The following is a 23,049-nucleotide window of genomic DNA, read 5'->3' as shown; positions in this document are numbered from 1 at the left end:
GTCCAGAGGACTAAGATAATGTAAAACAAGTCAAACAAATGTTTTATAAGAGGTTTGTTGTACTTTACACTTATGGCGTGTTTTATTTAGACCGTAGTAATCACGCTTTCTAAGCAGTTGCACAGTGCTTACTATGTGCGTTAATATTTTAAGCTACATAACACTAAAAAATAAAGTAGCTGCTATCTTCATTGCATTGCAATTTGGAAGGGATGTTTTTATGCTAGAGCTGAAGAACTTCAGAATAAGAAGCCATTTTTAGATGTGGTAAAGTGCTTTAGTCTGATACCATATCCATCCAGGGTTAACTTAGAGCAGGCTTGTCCAACATATGGCCCACCAAGCCATTTTATCTGGCCTGTGGCAGCGGTGCTGCCGCCGCGGAGCACAGAGCTGCCACCACCGCAGAACACGGAGCCACGGCAGCAGCAGCAGGGCAGCAGCAAGGTGAGGTGAGGCAGGCAGTGCCGGCCCGTGGGTCCCAGCCGGCAGCAAGGGGAGGGGATCTGCTTACTTCCGCAGGGCCGGGCTCATCAGTGAGCCGGGTCCTGCCGCCGTTGCCCCAAGGGCTGCGCAGCGTGGGGCTGCCCCAGCTGCGCCTGATTAGACAAGCTGGGGACAGTGCATGCAGCTTCTTCTCTGGCTCTGCCCCTTGCCCCCAGTGTGTGGCTGGCGGAGCTGCAGCATGGCCCGTGTCCTGCCCGCATGCGTGGTGGATGGAGGCACGGGTAAGTTCCTGCGCAGAGCTGGGGGTGCCTCAGGGCTGGGCCGGGGCTGTGGGGTGCGCGGTTGCCAGAGCTGGGCTGGGCAGGAGGCTGGAGGAGCCCGGCCCAGAGGCACTCTATGTGCAGCCACAACTGGCGATCCTAATGCCCCAGCCCTTATTAAAAGTGGAAGCTGCTGGTCTGGTGCACCGTGAGGACCACACTAGATGCACTTTGCTCAAAAGCAGGCTGCCAGCAATTGAATCAGTGGAATCTTATGAGGGTGAGAGGCTGCATGCAGGTCCCTTGACACTTTGGTGGGCGAGTGTTGCCTGTATGTGTGTTAGGTGTGGGTGCAGGGGTCCATATGTGAGGGCAGCATTGGGGTGAAAGGGCCAAAAAGAAGTATGCGTGTGGTGGGGTTCATAGTGATGTGGGGGGGCTGGGAGTGGGCGTAGGGATGAATGGGGGTGTATGTAGGGAAGGGTATAGGGAGCATGTGTGTGTGGGGGGGGGAAATGGGGATTTGGGGAACACCTGTAGGAATGAGTAAGGAGGTGTGAAGGGAGCACATATATTTGGATGGACTTCCCTAGCAGTCAAGTTTCATGTTGCCATCAATCTCTGTGTAGAAAAGGGCAATTTATTTCAAGACTGGATGATGCTGACAGGCCCTTCTGATGTTGCTATTTAAATTATGGTCAACATTTAAAACCAGGGATTTATTATGTAACCTTTAGTCATAACTAGTTATTAGTTCAATAAAAGTAAATCTTCTTGAAGATTATTCTCAAAAATGCCCATATTTTGTTGCTTTGATTAGTTTCCACTTTGGCTGATATCTTTTCGACATTTGATCTGTTGACTTGCATTATGCTTCTTTCATTCATTGAGAAGTGAGTAGAAGTGAAAGTGTTTATTTTAGTCAAGTGTTTGGTGTTATTTCATTCTTGCTTTTATATTGTTTTTATTTTGGATTTTAAACCACATTTCCAGACCCATTTCATTGTCACTTCCTGCAACTTCATTGGTGTCAGAGGTCACGTGACATCACTTCCTGATGTGATACCACTTCCTGTGGGGTCTTTGAATATGGCTCGCTGGCCCACTGGTTGATAAAAAGTTCGTGATCCAGCCCCACATTCAAAAAAGTTTGGACACCCCTGACCTAGAGTGAGATCTGCAATTTTTAAAGTGGTCTTTGTGCCATGAACCTCTGTTTGATCATGACTGTAGAATGTTTTCTGCACACTTATTGTGCAATAAGTGTAACATCCGTGCCTAGCCTTAGACTGGTCATACTGCTTTTGGCAACCTTTACTGAGAACCTAAAAAAAGCTGTTTTGTGCTATTGCACCACGGAGTCACTTAGCATCAAGAGCAGTCTAACAGCTAAGGGACAGATATCCTGCACTGAGATTTCTATAGCAGTGCAAGGGTTTCTAATGGAAGATGTGTGACAGAATTCTCTATACTGCTTGGAAAACTTCAAGTGTCTTTTATAGTAAGTGTTCATGTTAATGCATTAAATAAATAAGTGAATATGAAACATACTACAAGAGAGTTTGATGGTTTAGAATATTTCTTAGTTTTCTTTTTAAGTTGCATTGATTTAAACATTGCCTGGAAAGTGTGTGTTTAAATTTAATTATAAAGATGTCTAAGAAAATAAAAAATAAACTTACAGTGCAGCTGTTTAAATGAATATGTGAGGTAGAGAGGCATGTGGAATTATTTCCATCATTCCACATAAAGTACATGAGTGCCTTTAAAGTCCCCAGGCACAGTCTCAGCCAAAATTAACAAATGTTCAGACCAAGAACCTGATCTCAAATGTAGTGAAATAAGTAGACTCACATTGACTTAGATGGACTTTGGTCAGCCTAAAACCAGCAGATGGGAAAGAATAAATTTATTTCATCCACATATAGTTATGTTTCAAAAGAGATGCTCAAGATTTGTAAAATAGTTCCAGGAGGTAAGACCATGTCCTATATCCAGACAAGTGATCCCTTGATCCCTTGCTGTGGCATACATATATGTAGATGTAGAACTTCTACCCCATGCCAACTTCTGATTTCTTCCAGGTGCAGTGTAATGGATGGAACTAGATGTCATAGAGATCTAATGCTTTTTAGAATAAGATTGAATCTTTCTTGGATTATTTTTGCTGTCTCAGGATTCTTTCATTTATTAGAAAAGTCTGAAATTTGTTCAGGATTAACAGTGTTTCCTTTATTATCTTCTTGGAACTAGTGTAATTATGCATAATTTTCAAATAACTGTTATTTTTAGCTTATTTTTTAATGTAATTGTAAAAGTATGATAAATGTTACATTCTTTTTGGTTTTAATATATTTCAATAGTTTTGGAATGTAACAACGTCTTGCTTCAACAAAAGGAGTAGATTGTACCTGACCATTTAGTAACTCCACATCACAAGCACAACTGACAAGTTTGTCATTAGTCTTAGCAGAATAAGGATGAATGGACAAGAACACAGAACTATAACATAAAAAAGCTAGGAAGTCTTATGACTATGCACAAGAATTTTGTGTTTTTTCTGGGGTCATATTATTCATTGTTTGGCTATTCAATCGATGATAAGTATTTGTTAAGAATTTTTTAAAATCTTGAAAGATTTGACTATTTAAGGATAAATATTTATTTGTCTGCAAGTTGTAACTGAAGTTGTGGTGATCTCCAGTCATTTATTTAACTGCTGTACATTATTTCTCCTGTTTTAGAAAGTTCTGGTAAACTATTCATGGCTCAAAACCAGTAGTATGGAACTGAGCTGACCATGCTGTCGGTATGAATAGCAGCTAGTCAAACCTAGAAGTACCAGAAAATGTTATGGTCTGAAATATATTGGCATAGATGACAGTATCCATATCAGTTTGTGAACAGGAAAGGAAGCTATAGTTGTACTGAATATTACTTGAATTATAATTCAGGTGGCTTTTCTATTAGCAATAAGACCTTTAACAAATGCTCATGCTACAAATAACACTTTTTCTAGAATCATGTTCTTTTTCCATTTTACTGTTGCCCCTGGATGTTGGTTATCAGTCAGAATTTGTGGTCTGTTCAGCCTTGTTAGACTCTAAAAGAAACAGGAATAATGAATATAAAGTGTGAAATTAATGCAGACCTTTTTTAACGTTGCAGTATGGTACATAAACAAATTTCAGGAGGCTTACAAAACTAGAATCAGATACCATAAGCAAGTTCATTTTGGACAATTTGGGATATACACAGACAGCAGCCTTTTAATCATTTGTATAATCTCAGTCTTTTGATCAGGTATCTTTTAAGACTGACCTATTCATAGTTTTTCCATTAATTTGCCTAGTTATTTTATGGAGGTTCCTACATTTATCATAAGGTTGAAAATTAAGGACATATATAACCAGTCCCTTATCCTAAAGCTAATTGTTATACCTCATTGTGAGTTATAGTACGTAACTGCTATGCTAGGTATAGATCTTCTTGTTAGGTGATGTAACAGAGATCTGCCTTTTTTCAACTCCCTGAAAATCCATATTGAATATGCCAGGGGAGGCGAACCAATGGCTTGTGCACCATACAGAAATGTAATAGGGCAGCTTATTGCCCTGAGCAGCAACAATTCCCAACTGTACAGCCAGCCAATAGCAGCTATTATTTTTCTGTGGCCCTGCCCCCCACAAGTTGGTACCTGGGACTGATGCCCTGGTTGCCCTGTCTTAGTTGCACTACTGATACCACAAGAGGCACAAGCAGCTGCAGTGTGTAGCACACAAACCCAGGCACCCAGGATAGCAGGGGTGGACAAAACAGTGGATCCAGGAGTCAAACTACATTTTCCAGCAGCCCCTGCCTGCATGGCTGGGGCCAGTCTTCATGGAGACATCAGCTGCTGTGCTATGATAGTGCAAGGCTGAGGTTACCATGGAGATCAGTCCCAACCACTCTGGCAGTGCATGCAGCACAGCAGGGCAGAGCAGGGACACTGAGATCTTGTGGCAAGGGCAGCTTGGGCCAGGGCCAGGGCAGAGCCACAATCTGCTGCCTGCCTGCTCCAGGCAGGGGTGTGCAGGCAGTGGATCATAGCTCTGCTCTGGATCCTTGTAACAGTGACAGCATGGTTCCAAGCCAGGGCAGAGCCATGATCCACTGCCTGCATGTGCCTGCCTGGAGCATGCAGGCAGCGGATCATGGCTGTGCCCTGGCTCTGGACAAAGCCACAAGATCTCAGCAACTCCAGAGCATCCCCCTGACCTGCCCTGCCATGCCACATGCCCTATCAGCACAACTGGGGCCAGTCTCCATGGCAACCCCAGTCTTGCACTATCACAGTCCAGCAGCTGAGGTCTCCATGGAGATTGTCCCCAGCCATGCAGGCAGGGACTGCTGGGAAATGGAGTCCACTACCAGCCAAACCCAGCCCATGAGCCAGATTTTACCCTCCCCTGCAGTAGAGGCAGGCACCAAAATAGAGGCAGGGAGACCTGAGGCTTGAGCTGTATGGAGGGAAGCAGAGGCAGGATACTGCTGCCAGAGAAGGTGTTGAGGTCACTGTCAGATGACCAGGTTAATCTTTTCCTAGCCCTGCAGCCACTGCTGAAATCTGGACTTTAGATCCTTGCTTACCATATAAAACTGCAGCAGTTGTGGAGTCAAGGAAGGGTTAAACTGGCTCTTGGCAGCGATACCACCTCTAGCAACAGTGTCCTGCTCCTGCTCTATCCCATGCATCCCCCCTGCCTCTGTTTTGTTGTCCCAGGATGCAAATTATATCAGGTATACCTCTGAGCAGCAGAGAGAAGATGCAACTCAGCTTATGGCACAAAACAGTTGGCCACTTTGGCATACACTTTTGTAACACATCTAACTCTTAAGTCTGAGTAACAAAAAATCAGCCAGGAAAATGACATACCCACCTTTTCTGTTAACAGGGTTTTTTTTCCAGTCTATTCCAGGGTGAATTTGTATTTATGTGCTTAATGGATGGAGTAGAATCTACCCCATAGAATTTTGCAAGGTTGGGCTAATTGCATTAGTGAGGGGGGAAACTGCATTCTGAGTTCTCCCCCACAAATTGTCCTTCAGCTGCTGCAGCTGATGCTTTCTCTGTCCCACCTTTTATAAAAAGAGAAGGAACTGATCTGCCAGCTAGTAGTGATAAATGCTCAAATAGCAGGGATCAAGTAACGTCTTTCCTAGTGGCACTCACTGAAAATAACAACAGACCATTAGAACTTTCCTACAGTGAGTGAAGACAAGTCTTGAAGTTTTAAACAGACTGAAAGATTGTAATAATTAAATGAAAATCCTTTTCTACTCTAATCTTAATCTGAGTTTCAAAGAGCTGGGTAAACCATGTAGAGTAATAGGATTTTAATAAACTCTCTCACTTGGTTGTTGGCTACCAGGAGCATGTTTAGATGACAGGTGCTAATGTGGTACTCCTAAAAATTTTAATGTGACTTTTAGTTAGTGCGGTACATTCGTGTTTGCACGACACATCACTTTCGAGCGAATTAAGTCTTGTGTGTCATTCCCTGCAGATTTCAGCAAGGGGAGTCAAATACAAATTAACCCCCTAGAATGTCTTCCCTAATGTATTACAGCAGGAGGCACATGTAAACCAACTGGCCTCCCCAGTCCCCATCCCCGAACTGTCACTGGATAGTCTGGACTCTCCCTGGGAGTCTCCCCTGGGCACGGTCACCCCAAAATCCTTGTCACTTGCACCCACCTATGCTCAGTCAGTCTGCTCTCTCCATCAGTATGAGGGCAGTCAGTACAGAATCCCAAAGACCCCATCCCAATCTTAAAGACAAACCGTGTGAATCCTCCCCTTCCGTTCCTTTCCCTTCCCATCCCACCATGTTACAAATATATGTGTTTTTTCTTTTATTTACTGTAACTGCTATGATATCATAAAATGTTCAGGGTTTAGAATAGCAGGTGGTTGGGTGGGTGTGTGTTTGTTGCCACCCAGTTGATTGGCAATTGCTGTCGATGCTGGTGGTGGTGGCGAGCTCTTCCGGCTTATTTTTCTGGTTTTTTGGACTACATTTCCCAGCATTCCCAAGCTCATTGATCTTTGTACAGGTTCCAATGAGGGCTCCCATTGGAATCCTCCCCTTTCCTGCCCAGGATGCACTGTCAGTTTGTTTGTGTAGTGCCACATAGAGCTTTTTGAGATCTGTTGTGAAAAGTTTTTGAAACATTTATGTAATCTTTTTGAAAATGTGGGTTGCTGTTTGACTTGGTCCCCCACTCACCTAGCCTGCCAAGAGATATAGTTAACCTTCTCACCTGTGGGGGAGGGAGAGGCTGATTCAGATGTAGGTGACAGTGTGTAATGCCTCCCTCCCACAAAAGACTCATAGTGTGGAAGTAGCAAACCCCTAGCCCAGTCCACATTTCCTCCCCCCCTCCCCTGACCATCCTCCCCTCCACACCCCCATCCTTAACACCGCACACTCCTGTGGACTGACACAGATTTAAAGTGGAAATGAATTTATTTTAACATAACCAAGAGAAAGAACAAAGCACTCCAAGGTGTTGTTGTCAGCAATATATCCTGCCAGACAATCACACGCAAGGGCTGCCTGACCAGCTTCTCCTTGAGGATTTCTCCTTGGTCCCTGTGCTGCTGCCCAGACATGTCTCTGTCTGGCCACTGTCTGTCACACTTCTTCTTCCCATGACTCCTGAAAACCTCTCCGTGGCTCTCACAGATATTGTGCAGCACACACGCTGTCACTACAAAGGCCATGATATTTTCTTGCTCCATCTTGAGCCGGCATGGAAGTCCCCTCCATTATCCTTTCAGTCAGCCAAACACACATTCCACAGCCATCCTGCAACTGCTCAGACAGTATTTAAAAACCAGCCTCTGTAGGTCGGTGACGTTCCCTCCATAAGACTTCATGAGCCAGGGCTTTAGAAGGTAGGCAGTGTCTGCTAATATAACCGGGGGAACAACAACACCACGGATCACTGTCTTCTCTATGTGGGGTGCATAGTGTCCTTTCTCCATAAGGGCAGGCAGAGGGGAGTTTCTGAACACGCATGCATCATGCATGCTGCCAGCTCACCTGGTATAAATGTTTGTGAACCAGCCCCAGTGGTCCACCACAACTTGCAGGATCACAGAGGTATATCCTTTCCAATTTGTGAAAGCCCTCTCCCTCCCTGCAGGGCAGAGCGGTGGGATGTGAGTGCTGTCTAAAGCCCCCATGCAGTTCAAGAACCCCTTGGCATTGAAGCCATCTATGACTTGCTGTGAATTCATCAGGCAGATAATTCTGTTTGAAGTGATCTCCTTCAGCAAGTGGCATACCTCATGAGTTGCCAACCTGGCCACGCATGTAGCCATGGCAAACTGGTTCACGATGTAGTGGAGACTGGATGGGCTGACCAGTTTCACGATGGCCATTGCAACCCTCTTGTCTGGCGAGATGGCCCGACACATGTTAGTGTCCTGCCTCGCAATGTGGGGCTGCAGCATTGAAACAATATGATAGAATGTGTCCCTTTTCATTTGGAACATCTCCAACTACTGCTGGTTATTCCAAGTGGTCAGTACAATTCGCTCCCACCAGTCCGAGCTGCTCTCATGGGCCCACATCGTGTGGATGCTGGTCCTTCTCAGGTTTCTCAACAGAGCCCAGTCATCCTCCACTTCTTTGCTTCCCTCTAGGTATTCTACATCCTCTAGGTATCTGTATCGTCTTGTTTTTATAGCTGTTATTCTTGCTGTTAAAGCAGTAACACACCTTGCCACTGAGGTCTGTCATCATTCTTATCCATCTCAAGCAATGCAGCCAAGATCGCCAGGTAAGCAGCATTTGCAGAAGCAGTACTGCCTCCTCCTCCTCCTCCTGCTCACTCATGTCCTTCATATTCTCCATGTTGGAGGACTCTTCACTGTGTTGTTCTCCATTATCATGCATTTCGCCCTCAGTCTCCATTTTCCCCGTCTCCAGCAGCAGCAGTGGCTTCTCACCCATCTGCACCAAGTGTTGGGCAGAGACTGTAGGGTGTTCTGTGGTCTGGAGCTTAGTGTAGCTGCTTTTTCAACAAGTCACCCTGGGGCACTGGGGCTTTTGTGCATCTGTTTCATCCTGAGATTGGCAGCCACTCGTCTCCCAGTGTAATCAAGGTTGCAAACAAAAACAGTTTTTGCCTGCTCCTCTCCTGGTAATGTTGACTACTCAAAACTTCTGCCACTTCAGGGAAAACAGTGTGTGCTTCTGCAATAAAATTATTTTGCACAAGGAGGCAGGTAGGTATCACCAATTTTTGCAATGTTCTGAGCCATTGAGCAGGCATCCCAAAGGACAATGGCCCTATTTAGCCCATGCTCAACCCCATCACCAGGTCTTTGTTGGTAAACAGGGTGCTTGATCAACTTTGGGTGCTTTGATCCTTACAGGTAATGACTTCACAATCATTGGAATTTTCCAAGAACCTCATGAAAGCACAGTCTGAGTATAAAGTGCCCCCCTCCCCCCAAATTTCTCCATGCACCTCTTACAAATCGCTTGTGCTGTTGACCACGAACTGCTTCACCATGTCTCAGAAAGCCAAGGCCAGCAGTATGGAGCTGACGGCCCAGGAGGCTGATATCTCCAATGCCTGTGGACCCAACTGGACCCAGGAAGAACTGGAGGACTTAACTGACATTTGGTCAGAGCAAAGGATCATAGGCTGGAAAGTAGGAGGAATAAGCCTGTTTGTCAGTATTGCAAGAGTCAGGGCACAATCATGACTGGACCTAGGTCTGGTGCAAGATCAAGTCCCTCAGATTGGCCTTTTACCAAGGCAAAGATGCAAACTCTCGTTCTGGGGCAGGTCGCACAATTGCTCCCTTCTACGACAAGCTGTCCATCTTTCTCTCCAAGGATGTGAGCAATGACCAGGGTATGGAGACTTTCAGCACTGGGGTTGGGCAGGAGGAGGAGGCGGTAACAGCCCTTTCTGAGGGTGAAACCATGAGCATGCCTCACCTAAGCTGTACACAGACTGCTCCCTGCTCCATACTTAAAAAAGAATTTAAATAATACGTAATTTTTCAATAACAAGTATTGAATAATTTAAATAATAAATTTAAATAATAATAACAGAAATAATATTAAAAATGGGGATTTTTCCTCCCCCCCAGCACCTTTACAATATAATATCTATCTATCTATATACAGGAAATATAAATGTAAACAAATAAAGAAATATAATATATAATTACATAAAAATAATAATATATTAAATATCAAGATAAAACAAATAAAATATAAACAAATGTAAAAAAACTCCTATAACATACTCAACATACAAAACAGGAATTTTTCCTCCCCCAGCACCATTACAATATAACATTTTTAAAAATATACAAAATAAATATATATATATATATATATATATATATATACACATCAGATCTATGTACACAGCTCAGGTCAGGACTTCCTTTACTGCTTTTTTGTTACTGCTTGCCCCTGTTCCTGGTGATTTCCACCCGCAAAAGTTTTCTGCAGGAAGAAAGGAGAAGAGGAGTGGGGTTTGGCGCACAGTCAAAAAAATGGACTCTCCCTCCCCCTCCCCCCCTCCAAATATCTTTAGGACATATTACCTAAATATGACCTGTGGTGCTGCATATCCTGGCTGGCAGGTCTGGCAGCCAGTGTCCTGGACTATTCGTCATGTTTCTGAAATGGAATGTGAAGTCCAGAAGGTTTACAATATTGAAGGAAGTCATCTAGCCACTGACTCCAAAGTTTCAAATTAGTTGCAAAACACTCACCATTCCAGGGATGCTCCTGGAGCTCCTCAGGAACTATGCCCACTACAGTGGGGGCACATGGCGGGGAGCATGGGTGGAGCGAGGCAGTTCAGGTGGAGGGTACATGGGCAGGGGTGGAAGGTGTGACAGAACACTGTTGGTGTCTGCCACTTTAAGGGCAGAGCCAAGCAGCCAGCAGGTGCTTGATTGTGGCAGCCATTTTAGATCCCTGGCTGCCTATATAAACAGAGCAGTTAGGTGCTGGCAGTCTAGGCAGCAATATTGCCTGGTTGCAAAGCTACATACAACATCCTGGATGTAAGGGAGGATCTGTAGGGGATGGTTTGGAGGCTCCTGGTCCTGGGCATGACCTAAAACTGCACCCTGCTGGGAGTGGGTGGCTTGGTGGGGCTCTCAGTGGCATGGGAGCCCCCAGGAAATGCCAAGCCAGTTATCACCCCAGTGAAAGGCATAGACTATAGATGGGGGGGAGGACAAATTAAGAGGGGGTAGTATACTACTTGGGGTTGGGGTACATAAGCTTCTTGCAGCCACTGCTGTGAGGGAGGGAGGAGGAGTGAGCAAAAGTAAAAAACAAAAAAAACCCCAAAAATGAACAAACCCCCACAGCGGCATCTACTGGCTAAAGGACAGAACAGAATGATACCTGGTGGTGAAGGGGATCAATTGTAAGTCTTTGGAGTTTGTGGATGTTTGAACAAAACCATTCCATAGCTGGGGTAGCGTAATTAGAGTGGCGCAAAATAACACATTTCCAAGTAGTGTTAGTTTAAGGCGCTAAATGGACTTTTAGAGAGGCGGGTTGTATCAGCGTAAACGGGAAATATTGTGCCATCTACACATGCCCTAAAACATCTTTGCACTGTTCATGCATAGCAAGTGCAGTTGGAACTTACTTTCATAGACTGTATTCCCACCATTTCAGCCAAAACGCCAGAGATTTCAGAGAAGGCAGCTTTCAATAGATGAGCTAGAGTGGTCTGGTATGGAGGCTGTAGTGGAAGGAGAGATTTACAATGGATTTCAGTGAAGTTTATAACTGGTGTTCAATTTTATATCAGACATTATTATATAGCCTTATTTTCAGTGGGAATGTACTAAGCCTAATTTGGTTTTCTTCAAATCATGTTAAAGAAGCAATTGTCTCTGTGATGCTACATGCTTCCATAAGCAAGTTAGGGAAATAGGGTCTACATGGAATCACCAAAAGGTGGATGCATTAGTTGAAAAAAATGAATACAAAGGACAGCATCTGTAGTTGCTGTCAAGTTGAGGGAACTTCTGAAAAAGAGATTGTGGTCTCTGTGGGCATGTCTAGATGAAACAGGAGCCCTAAATTGAAGTGGTGGGTTTTTAAAAACACTGCTTTAATTTAGGGCCAATTAAACCCCCATGTCGTGCACACACCCCAGTTACCTGCCTCTCTGGTGGCAAGGAGGGGAGGGCAAGCTGCCGGCGGGCAGAGTAATACCTGGGCTGCAGGGGAGGCTGGTGCTTCCCTCTGTGACAGCAGCGGCCCCACTGCAGGCAGCATCCACCCACAGGCACCTGGCACCCACAGGCACTACTTTAGGGGAAAAAGCTGGAAACTTCTGATCAGTCACAGAAGGTAAGGGTAGTATTCATACTGAATAAGAGCTGACAGGGACAGGGGAAACACCCCTCGGAACAGAGCTGCCAGAAGAGTGTTCTGTGCATTTTCATATTCCTTTAGTAATGGCTTCTTTGATGTTAAGGGGAAAAGGGAAACCAGGATTTTGTCTCAAGACTTATTAAAGATGGGATGGAGACACATAAGGAAATATTTAACAGATTTATAAATAAGGAAAATCTTGGGTATTGCTTGTTTAAATTACTATTTAAAGTTTATGTTGGTGTTGTCCTGTATTACAGTAAAAGCCATGGCAGAAAGTATATATGCTTATAGAAAGAGAGCATGGTGGGGCTGGCACTTTTCTCCTAAAATGAAATGGTTTAGGACAGTGCTTGAAGTTAACATTGCTGCTGTATCGGGTGTGACCCTAGGTCATGAAAGCCCCAGGCTGTCAGGGAATCAGTAGTTTTGCTTTGCTGTTCCAATGCTAATGATCAAATGGAGCTAGATTGCTCATTTCCTCAGCATACAGTACCATTGAATAGATGAGTCTCATTTTTAAGCAGTGAAATGTGAAATCCTAAAATATGCCTTAAGACAGCAGTGTTTTGTTTTTTGTTGTTTTGTTTGTTTTTTTTTGGGGGGGGGGGAGGGGGGGTTAATGGCTCCTGGCTTTAAGAGAGATGATGTTTCTTTTTTATTGATCCTGGTCATGAAGATTCCCTGAGTACTGTTTATAACATGGCAGTTCAAATGGAGTTTGCTTCTGCTCACTTATAGTACCACGCTAAAACTCCTAACTTTTTTTTTATTTGATTGTTCACAAAAGCTGGACATCCTGTAGTTTGTGCAGGACATCAGAACAAACTGCAAAAATCAGGCTTCAAGCAGCATAGACTTTGTCCTCAAGTATAACTTTCTAAGCCAAAGTGAGCTTCTGAATTTATATATGTTAAACATATTCTTTAGGTATAATCAGTCTACACTGTTGCTTGTCATAAGCCCTTTAAGAAGGTACTCAGTGTACCAGCCCTGAAGAAAAGGGAACTCATTTTGCATGATTCAGATGAATATACAATGTATTTCCATGCATAATCACCAATCCAATGATAATTACTCAATAATTACTAAAGAATATTGGCATATGCCCAGTGTTTTTCTGCACAACATCCTACAATGTCCAGATATTAATAGTTAGTATAAGAAGTTAGTGCCTCAAGTTTGCTGGAATGCTGAACTAAAAAAGAAAGTACAAGACTGCAAAACTCCAATAAATCTATGATATACCTAATTATCACCATGTTTCATGGAGAATTGGGATGTTCTTGGAAAGAAGTTGGGGTATCTTCTGAAGACTTTCATCTTCAGCAGAACAAGGACCCTGGACTTCAGAAAAGCAGACTGACTTGCTCGCAACTAATGGGCAGGATCCCCTGGGGTGCTTATCTTGGATGGAGGGGAGGCATCTAGGGAAGCTGGTTGTACTTTAAAGGGTGCAAGAACAAACTTAGGGTTGCAGGAATAAACTATCCTGTTGTGGAATAAGACCAGCAAGTACACAGGAGACCAGCTTGGCTTAGCAGGGAACTCTTCAATGAGCTAAAACACAAAAAGGAAGCTTATAAGTGGAACCTTGAACAAATGACTGGGGAGGAGTATACAAGTATTGTTTGGGCATGCAGGACTGAAATCAGGAAGGCTAAAGTGCAATTGCAGTTGCATCAAGAGACATGAAGGGTAACAAGAATAGCTTCTGCAAGGATGTTAGCCATGAGGAAGATCAGGGAGCATATGGGTCTTTTACTAAATGAGGGAAGCAACCTAGTGACAGATGCTGTGGAAAAGGCTGAAGTACTAGATGCCTTTTTCACCTCAATCTTCACAGGCAAGGTCATCTCCCAGACTACTATACCTGTCCACACAGTTTGAGGAGGAGGTGAGCAGCCAACAGTCATGAAGGAATAGGGACTGCTTAGCAAACCTGGATATGTGGGGTCAGACGGGATCCACCCAAGGATTCTGCAGGAGTTGGCTGATGTGATTGCAGAGCCTTTGGCCATTAATATGTTCTCCCACAATATTCTCACAAGCAAACTAAGGAAGTCCAGGTTCAATGTGTGGACTGTAAGGTGGACAGAAAACTGGCTGCATGATCAGGTTCAAAGAATAGTAATCAATGGCTTGATGTCTAGTTGGCAGCTGGTATCAAGTTGAATGCCCCACGGGTCAGTCCTGGGGCCAGTTTTGTTCAACATCTTCATCCATGATCTGGAAGATGGGCTGGAGTGCACCCTCAGCAAGTTTGCAGATGACACCAAGCTGGAGAGAATAATAGATCCAATGAAGGATAGGGCAAGGTTTCAGAATGGTCTAGACAAATTAGAGGAGTGCACCAGAAAAAAAAATCTCATGAGGATCAATAAGGACAAGTGCAAAGTCTTGCACTTAGGATGGAAAAATGCTATTCACCAGTATAAGCGGGGGACTGAATGGCTAAGCAGCAACTCTGCAAAAAAGGTCCCGGGGGTTACGGTGAGCAATAAGATGAATATGAGTCAACAGTGTGCCCTTGTTGCCACGAAAGCTAACAGCATGCTGAGCTACATTAGTTACAGCATTGGCAGCAGATCAAGGGAAGTGATTCTTCCCCTCTATTTGGCACTGGTGGAGCCACATCTGGAGTACTCCATCCAGTTTTGGGCCCCCCACTACAGGAAGGATGTAGACAAATTAGAGTCCAGCTTAAGGCAACAAAAATGGTTAGGGGGGCTGGGAAACATTACTTATGAGGAGAGACTGAGGAAACTGAGATTATTTTGTTTGGAGAAGAGAAGACTGCGGGGGAGGGGGAGCCTTCAGCTACCTGAAAGGTGTTTACAAGGAGGATGGACCAAGACTGTTCACTGAAACAGGCTACCCAGAGGTTGTGGAATTTCTATTCTTAGGTTGGAGATTTTTAAGACCTGGGTAGACAAAGCCTTGGCTGGGATGATATAGTTGGGGATGGTCTAGCTTTGAGCAGAGGTTGGACTAAATAACCTCCTGATGTCCCTTCCAACCCTCATTTTTCCAAGTTTCTATGATCTCTCTCTGCCCTGATTTTCTCCCCGCACTCCTTCCTCTCACCTCACAAGAAGGGCAGAATGAGATTTCTGTCATGGCTATTTCAGTACTGCCCATAGGTAGACCAAGGACGTCCTAGTGTTCTTAGTGGGATCCCTGGAAACAAAATTGCAGAATTGTTATGGAAAGAAATCTGACTTGTCTATCTTTCTGCTTAAGGGTAAGCCAGCAAAATTAATGTTTTTCACCCCCTCTTGGCTGTGACCTACCCCTGACAAGTAAATGGATAGAATGTTGCACTGTGAGATTCCTAGTAGGTCCCCGCAGCAAATGCAAATGCAAATACAGTACATTTTGCCCTTCAGCCAGAGAACTGCCTATTTTCCTGTCTAACTCTGGTATTGCAACACCGAGTTTCCTTATTGTCCTTTCTCTGTTCTCTGCAAGGAAAATTGGGCATCATCTTCACTTTCTGGCATCCCCATTTCCATAGCCTGCCATGGAGCTTACAAAGATGTATGCAAATACTGCTACCTGAGCATCAGGGCTAGGGACAGACATTCAAAACGCCTGAGCCTGAATTGATTCAACCTTTGCAGTTTTGTCTACCTTAGCTAGGCTGAACTGGTTAGAAACTGGACAGACATTTTCTCTGGACTGAGGAAATTCAGGCACATGCCTGCAGTGGCTCAGGCTAGAAGCTGGGGGTGGGGTGTGCTAGAGGAGCCCTCCCTTCCCTTGCACAGAGTTGAGCTGAGGGGGGTGTGACCAGGCCCCAGCAGGACTCTCTCATTAGGGATGTCTGCCTGCAGCATTCCAGGCTTTATCCTGCTGGCTGCTCAAGGGTTGGGAGAGTCATCAGCCCCCAGACCATTGCTAGCACTCTGAGACTTGGGGGGGGCAGTGCATGCTTCTGTTGATGATATGGAGCTTTTCAATCCCCCTCCCTGCTTATAGATTCATAGATAGATTCATAGATGTTAGGGTCGGAAGGGACCTCAATAGATCATCGAGTCTGACCCCCTGCATAAGCAGGAAAGAGTGCTGGGTCTAGATGACCCCAGCTAGATACTCATCTAACCTCCTCTTGAAGACCCCCAGGGTAGGGGAGAGCACCACCTCCCTTGGGAGCCCGTTCCAGACCTTGGCCACTCGAACTGTGAAGAAGTTCTTCCTAATGTCCAATCTAAATCTGCTCTCTGCTAGCTTGTGGCCATTATTTCTTGTAACCCCCGGGGGCGCCTTGGTGAATAAATACTCACCAATTCCCTTCTGTGCCCCCATGATGAACTTATAGGCAGCCACAAGGTCGCCTCTCAACCTTCTCTTGCGGAGGCTGAAAAGGTCCAGTTTCTCTAGTCTCTCCTCGTAGGGCTTGGTGTGCAGGCCCTTGACCATATGAGTTGCCCTTCTCTGGACCCTCTCCAGGTTATCCGCATCCTTCTTGAAGTGTGGCACCCAGAATTGCATGCAGTACTCCAACTGCAGTCTGACCAGCACCCGATAGAGGGGAAGTATCACCTCCTTGGACCTATTCGTCATGCATCTGCTGATGCACGATAAAGTGCCATTGGCTTTTCTGATGGCTTCGTCACACTGCCGGCTCATGTTCATCTTGGAGTCCACTAGGACTCCAAGATCCCTATCCACTTCCGTGCCACCAAGCAGGTAATTTCCTAGACAGTAGGTATGCTGGACACTTTTCCTCCCTAGGTGCAGCACTTTGCATTTCTCCTTGTTGAATTGCATTCTGTTGTTTTCTGCCCACTTGTCCAACCTATCCAGGTCTGCCTGCAGCTGTTCCCTGCCCTCCGGCGTGTCCACTTCTCCCCATAGCTTTGTGTCATCTGCAAACTTGGACAGAGTACATTTGACTCCCTCGTCCAAGTCACTGATGAAGACATTAAAGAGTATCGGTCCAAGGACCGAGCCCTGCGGGACCCCACTGCCCACACCCTTCCAGGTCGAGACCGACCCATCCACCACGACTCTCTGGGTGCGACCCTCCAGCCAATTCGCCACCCACCGGACTGTGTAGTCATCCACATCACAGCCTCTTAACTTGTTCACCAGTATGGGGTGGGATACCGTATCGAAGGCCTTCCTGAAGTCTAAGTATACGGCATCCACCCCTCCTCCTGTGTCCAGGCGTTTCGTAACCTGGTCATAGAAAGAGACTAGATTGGTCAGGCACGATCTGCCCGCCACAAACCCGTGCTGGTTTCCCCTCAGCATAATCTGCCCTGCCGGGCTCTCACAAATGTGAGCCTTGATAATTTTTTCAAAGATTTTACCAAGGATGGAGGTGAGACTGACTGGCCTATAGTTGCCCGGGTCCTCCTTCCTCCCCTTTTTGAAAATGGGGACCACGTTAGCCCTTTTCCAGTCCTCCGGGACTTGGCCCGTGCGCCACAAGCGTTCAAATATTCCTGCCAGTGGCTCTGCAATGATGTCGGCCAGTGCCTTCAGCACCCTTGGATGGAGCTCATCCGGGCCTGCCGACTTAAAGGCATCCAGTTCTTCCAAGTGACTCTGCACCACCTCAGGATCTACATATGGAAGTCTGGCGCCTTGCTGCTCTACAACCCCAGTGAGAGACTTGTCGTGTCCCTCACTTAGGAACACTGAGGCAAAGAACTCATTGAGGTGTTCAGCCTTGTCCCCCCTGTCCGTCACCAATTGTTTCTGCCCATTTAGCAGGGGTCCTATTACTCCCTGGGCCTTCCTTTTACTCCCAATATATCTAAAAAACAATTTCTTGTTGTCTTTTACTTGGGTTGCCATCCTCAGCTCCATGGTAGCTTTGGCCCATCTAACTGCCTCCCTACAAGCACGAGCAGAGGAGGTATACTCATCTTTAGTGATCTCACCTTGTTTCCACTTTTTATGTGCTCCCCTTTTGGACCTTAGGCTGCCCTGGATTTCTCTGGTCAGCCATGGAAGCCTCCTGGCCCCTTTCCCTCTTTTGCCTCGCTCGGGGATCGTCTTGCTTTGTGCCCGAAGGATCGTTTCCTTTAGGCACAGCCACCCTTCTTGGGCTCCCATCCCTTCAAAACTCCTACTCTGCAGTGCATCCTTGACTAATCGCCTGAGTGCATTGAGATCAGCTTTCCTAAAGTCTAGCACTTTCACCCTACTAGTTACCTTACCCACTCGACGTCTTATGTTGAATTCTATTATTAGGTGATCACTGTCTCCCAAATGGCTACCGATCTGTAGGTCCCCTATCATGTCATCCCCTGTTGCCAATACCAGATCCAGTATGGCATTCCCCCTAGTGGGACCATGCACCTCCTGTGTCAGGTGGAGGTCCTGTACACAGGTTAGAAACCTGCGTGAGCGATGGGACCTTGCTGTCTGCATCTCCCAGCAGATGTCCGGGTAGTTTAGGTCCCCCATGACTACCGCCTCTTTAGCTTTTATGGTCTCCGAGAGTTGCCTCAGGAGCCCCGCATCTATTTCTTCCCCTTGGTGTGGGGATCTGTAGCAGACCCCTACCACCAAATCCCTTTCTCCTTGCCCCCCATGTAGCCTAACCCACAATCCTTCTAATTCCTCAACCTTGGATTCTGTCTTGATGAGGGTTGATGTATATTGCTCACTGACATAAAGTGCAACCTCCCCCCCCCCCCCTTTCTTCCCCGACCTGTCCTTTCTGTACAATCTATAGCCCTCAATATGTACCGCCCAGTCGTGGGATGAATCCCACCAGGTTTCTGTTAGCCCCACTAAGTCATAGGTGTTTAGTGCAAGCAGGAGCGCTAGTTCATCCTGCTTATTCCCCATGCTCCTAGCATTAGTATATAGGCACTTGAGCCCTGCGACTGGTGCCTTTGCTGCCCCCTGCTCCGAGTCCCAAGGGGCCCATTGTTTCTTACCTGTTCTGTAGTGCTGGTCTCCCCATGGCTTTCAGGTTTCCAATGCTCTCTTTCTTCAGGCTGGTCTGTCCTTGTGGGTGCTACATAGTTTGGTGGTCCACAGCTTCCCCTGCCCTCGTACTCCCCTCCCCCCAACGAGCATAGTTTAAAGCCCGCCGGAGGAGATCCACCAACCTAGTAGAAAACACACTCTTACCTTTGGGGGACAGGTGAAGCCCATCCCAGCTGAGTATGTCCCTCGTCGTGATGTGCGGGTCATTGTCCAGGAAGCCGAAGCCTGCCTCAAGACACCACTGTCAAAGCCGCCAGTTGGTTTCTTGGATGCAGTTCTCCTGCCGTCTTCCTCGTCTGGTCACTGGTAGGATGGAAGAGAATACCACCTGTGCACCGAACTCCTTCAGCACGCCACCCAGAGCACTGTAGTCCGCCATCAGGTGATCGGGGGTTCTCTTGGCCGCATCATTAGTACCCACATGGACTAGGACCATGGGGTAGTAATCGGTGGGCTTGATCCTGGCCTGGATTACCTCCGTCACATCCCGAATCTTTGCTCCAGGGAGGCAGCATACCTCTCGTGCCAAGGGGTCCTGGCGACAGATGGGTCCTTCCGTACCTCTCAGGATGGAGTCGCCTATGACGAGCACTCGTCGCCTCCTCCTCTGGGTCCTCGTGGATCTCTTGATCTGTTCGGAGTGTGAAGAACGTGGTGTTTCTTCTTGCCCAAGGGTTTCCTCCTCCCCTTCCATCTCCTGCAGGGTCGCCAGGGCCTTGTACCTGTTCACCAGTCGGACTGGAGAAGCTGGTACCGGTTCGCTGTGAGCTGCTTCGGTCCTGGCTGTGACCGTCTGCCACTCTGCTGTGGAGGGCACTCCCCGGGCTGCTTCTTCCTTCGATGCCTGGGCCTGCAGGGAAAGGAAATAACTGTCAATTTCATCCTCCGCCTCCCTGATCCCCCTCAGCCTGCTAACCTCCTCCCGGAGCTCCCTCACCTGCACCTCCAGAGCCCTAAGACGGGCTCCTGCCAGACAGGTGTGGGGGCCCCCAATCTCTGCCCCCCCGGCCCTGCTGGGGATCCCCCACAGGCCAGGAGGTAGGGGGACATCAGCTCCCCCATGGGCTCGGTCTGGGTGGAGGCCTCAGACCAGCCCCAGGTAGCCTTGTCCCCCTGGGCTTGTCAGACTGTCTGCAGCAAACTAACAGGTGAGCAAGGTAGCCTGGAGCTGATAAGTCTTTATCACCTGATTGGCAAAACAATATCCTCTCTCCTATTACTTCAAACTCATCTTAAACCACTTACAAGGGTGACCTGTTGATTAGCTCCAAAAGCCCTGTTCTGTCTGCCTGCCTGTCCCAACTAAATTGGAGACACACACAGACGCCTCTCAGCATTAGCTAGCACACCACATGCCTAGGGTCCATGGGGCTGGGGGCTGTGCTGTGGGAGATGGGAGGGAGGGAGGGAGGCGGGGATTTCCTGTTTGAGCAGTGAAGGGGAGGGGAGGGCAGGTGGAAACCAACAGACCCTGCTATGTCTGCAATCTCTGCCAGAGCCTTATACAGCACTAACTGGCATACCACATGGTGGCTATGGTCTGTGCTGTGGGAGACAGGAGGAAGGGATCCCTGCTTAATTAGGAAGTGGTGAGAGGAGAGGGGGAGGAGGGCATGGGGAAGCCAGCAAACCCTGCTGTGCCTGCAAGTCTGTGCTGGAGGAGCTCTGTCCAGGGAGCAGAGGGGAGGGTCCAGCTCTGCTGTGAAGCAGAGAGCCCTGCCCAGCCCAGAGAGCATGCTGGGATGTTAGGGGGTATCTGGTTTATCTTAAACCAGCAAGGGATCTGGGACAGACATTGCATAAACTGGTTTGAGCTGAATCGGTTAAGCCTGATACTACTGTTGCTGTTGCCCTGTGGGGTCAGGCCAACTCTCAGGATCTCAATATTGCGCTGTTAGACAGGAGGGTGTGACACAACTGCACATATACAAACACGCAAATCAATTGGGTACACACACACTCCAGCCTAGGCACATGCATACCTATCACCAATTCAAGCAGATATACTATACACCCCAAAAGGTAGACAAAAATCAATTGTCCATACCCGCACACTCAATACACATACACAGATCACTAATTCATATATCATGCACACGATGACATATATACACACACTCACCAGTTCACACACACACAACCCACCTACATATAAACACAGGTAAGTTCCTAACTTGGATGGTATGGTAGGTATGTGTGTGCTTGGGGTACCTGGGATACTTGGGGGAAGGTTCAGGTGAGAGAGAGAGAGAGAGAAAGTGTAGGGAGTGAAAGTTGCCAGAACTGAGATTAGAACCAGTGAACTAAAGAGAAGCTGGCTGAGGAACTGAGGCTTTGGGGTTACTTAAGATCAAGTGGCCCCAGGGTTATTCAAGGTCACTGGTGCAAGGGAAAAAAGCCTAGTGACAAGGAGGAGACAACCAGGAAAGAGAGAGAGACAGAAGCCTGGGAGCTTGGGGCTGGAAACTGAGGCAAACAGCTGAGATACTGGGGGGAAGGGGCAGATAAGTGGTGGCAAGGAGGAGACAGCCAGGAAAGAAACTGAGGCAGAAACCTGGGAGCTCAGGGGAAAAGGCATGGGGATAAGACAATGGCAAAGAAACAGGGGGTTTGCAGGCAGAGAGGAGCTCAGGACAGGTGTTGGAGGTGGTGGTGAGCCATAAGCAGGAGAGGGAGAAATGAGACAGAAGTTAGAGGTTAGAGGAGCAGAGATTGGAGCAGGGCCAGACTGTAGTAAAGCAAACCTAACTCAGCGGTCCAAATAACAGTTTTATTAAACAGACAACACACTACACAGCCCCATGAAGTTATTGGTGCGCACGCACATGGACACGCAGCAGGAGAAAGAGACTCGGTGGAAGGGCTGGAGTCCAGGTAGGGAAGAGAAGCAGAGTCCAAGTCCTTGGTTGAAGAGAGGGTTGGGGGGTGATGGCTACCTATCCAGGCTGGAAAAGGGTCCTTGTCCAGTAGGTGTTGTCCAGAGGGGGGTTGCCGACAGGGCCTCTGGGTGGATAGGTGGTGTGGCATTGTGCTGGTCCAGATGAAGAGGGCATCCCAAGGAGTCGGTCTTCACTACCCCTGTTTATGGGGCAGACTACCTATGATCTCGTATTGGGAGGGCCTGTCCAGGCAATGTCAGTTCTGTTCCAGAGGGTTCCAGGTGTTCTTACTGAGCATGTGCACCCTTGGCACAATGGTGGGTTGCCTCATCTTTTCTTTCTCTAATGCTGAGGGTGGTTCCAAGGGCTGAGTCATTGGTCCAGGTATTGGTTTTAATGGTCACTCCCCCTGGCTCAACATGGATGTGGAGCAGGAGTAGCCTGCAGCAGGGCTAGGATTGCATAGGTGTTTTATTGTTGGTGGAAGAGCTCTGGTGTTGGGGAGGGAGGAGGGAGAGAGGGAGTCTGTTATAAGGGCAATAAAGTGTTTTTCTGAGAACTGTGCAGTGAGAATGGTGCTGGGGGCAGGCAGATGACTTATGCTAACTTACATATGTAGGCCTAAATCATATAGTACCAGTAAAACAATAATATGAAACAGTAGAAATCAATATAAACATACAATATAAAGGAGAAAAAAACAAAACAAATACAACTTGCTACCAAAATAAAATGCTGAAGCTTATCCTATGTCTTAGCTCACTTTTACTTATCTATAGGGAATAGAGAGGGAGAGAAAGTCAGTCAGAAATGGTTGGGGAAGGGGAGGGAATCCATTTAAAAAAAAAAAGAAAAAAAACAAAAAGAAACTGGGGGTTTTGCTACACTACATTCAACCAGATTTATCTCAAACCATTTTCAGTCATTTTCAAACTGGTTTATGTGCTCTGAACATCTGTTCTGTTACAGTTTAAACCAGTTTCTGATCACTTAAGTTGGTTTATGTGTGAGTTCTGTCCCTAGCCCAGGAGTTGGCAGGCAGGAGGCAGGGTTTCAAGTATCTGGAACATGCAGAGAGGG

At 46.7% G+C, this 23,049-nt stretch overlaps 1 protein-coding gene across 2 annotated transcripts in view; it reads left to right on the top strand.

The window, feature by feature from the left end:
• The window catches only part of LDB3 (LIM domain binding 3), a 222,805-nt gene that overhangs the window by 73,122 nt on the left and 126,634 nt on the right, over positions 1-23,049 (top strand). The gene's annotated exons all lie outside the window — the stretch shown is intronic.

The sequence above is a fragment of the Alligator mississippiensis genome, chromosome 6, assembly GCF_030867095.1.
Source record: "Alligator mississippiensis isolate rAllMis1 chromosome 6, rAllMis1, whole genome shotgun sequence".
NCBI lineage: Eukaryota > Metazoa > Chordata > Crocodylia > Alligatoridae > Alligator > Alligator mississippiensis.
This window is presented reverse-complemented; position numbering and strand designations above follow the sequence as displayed.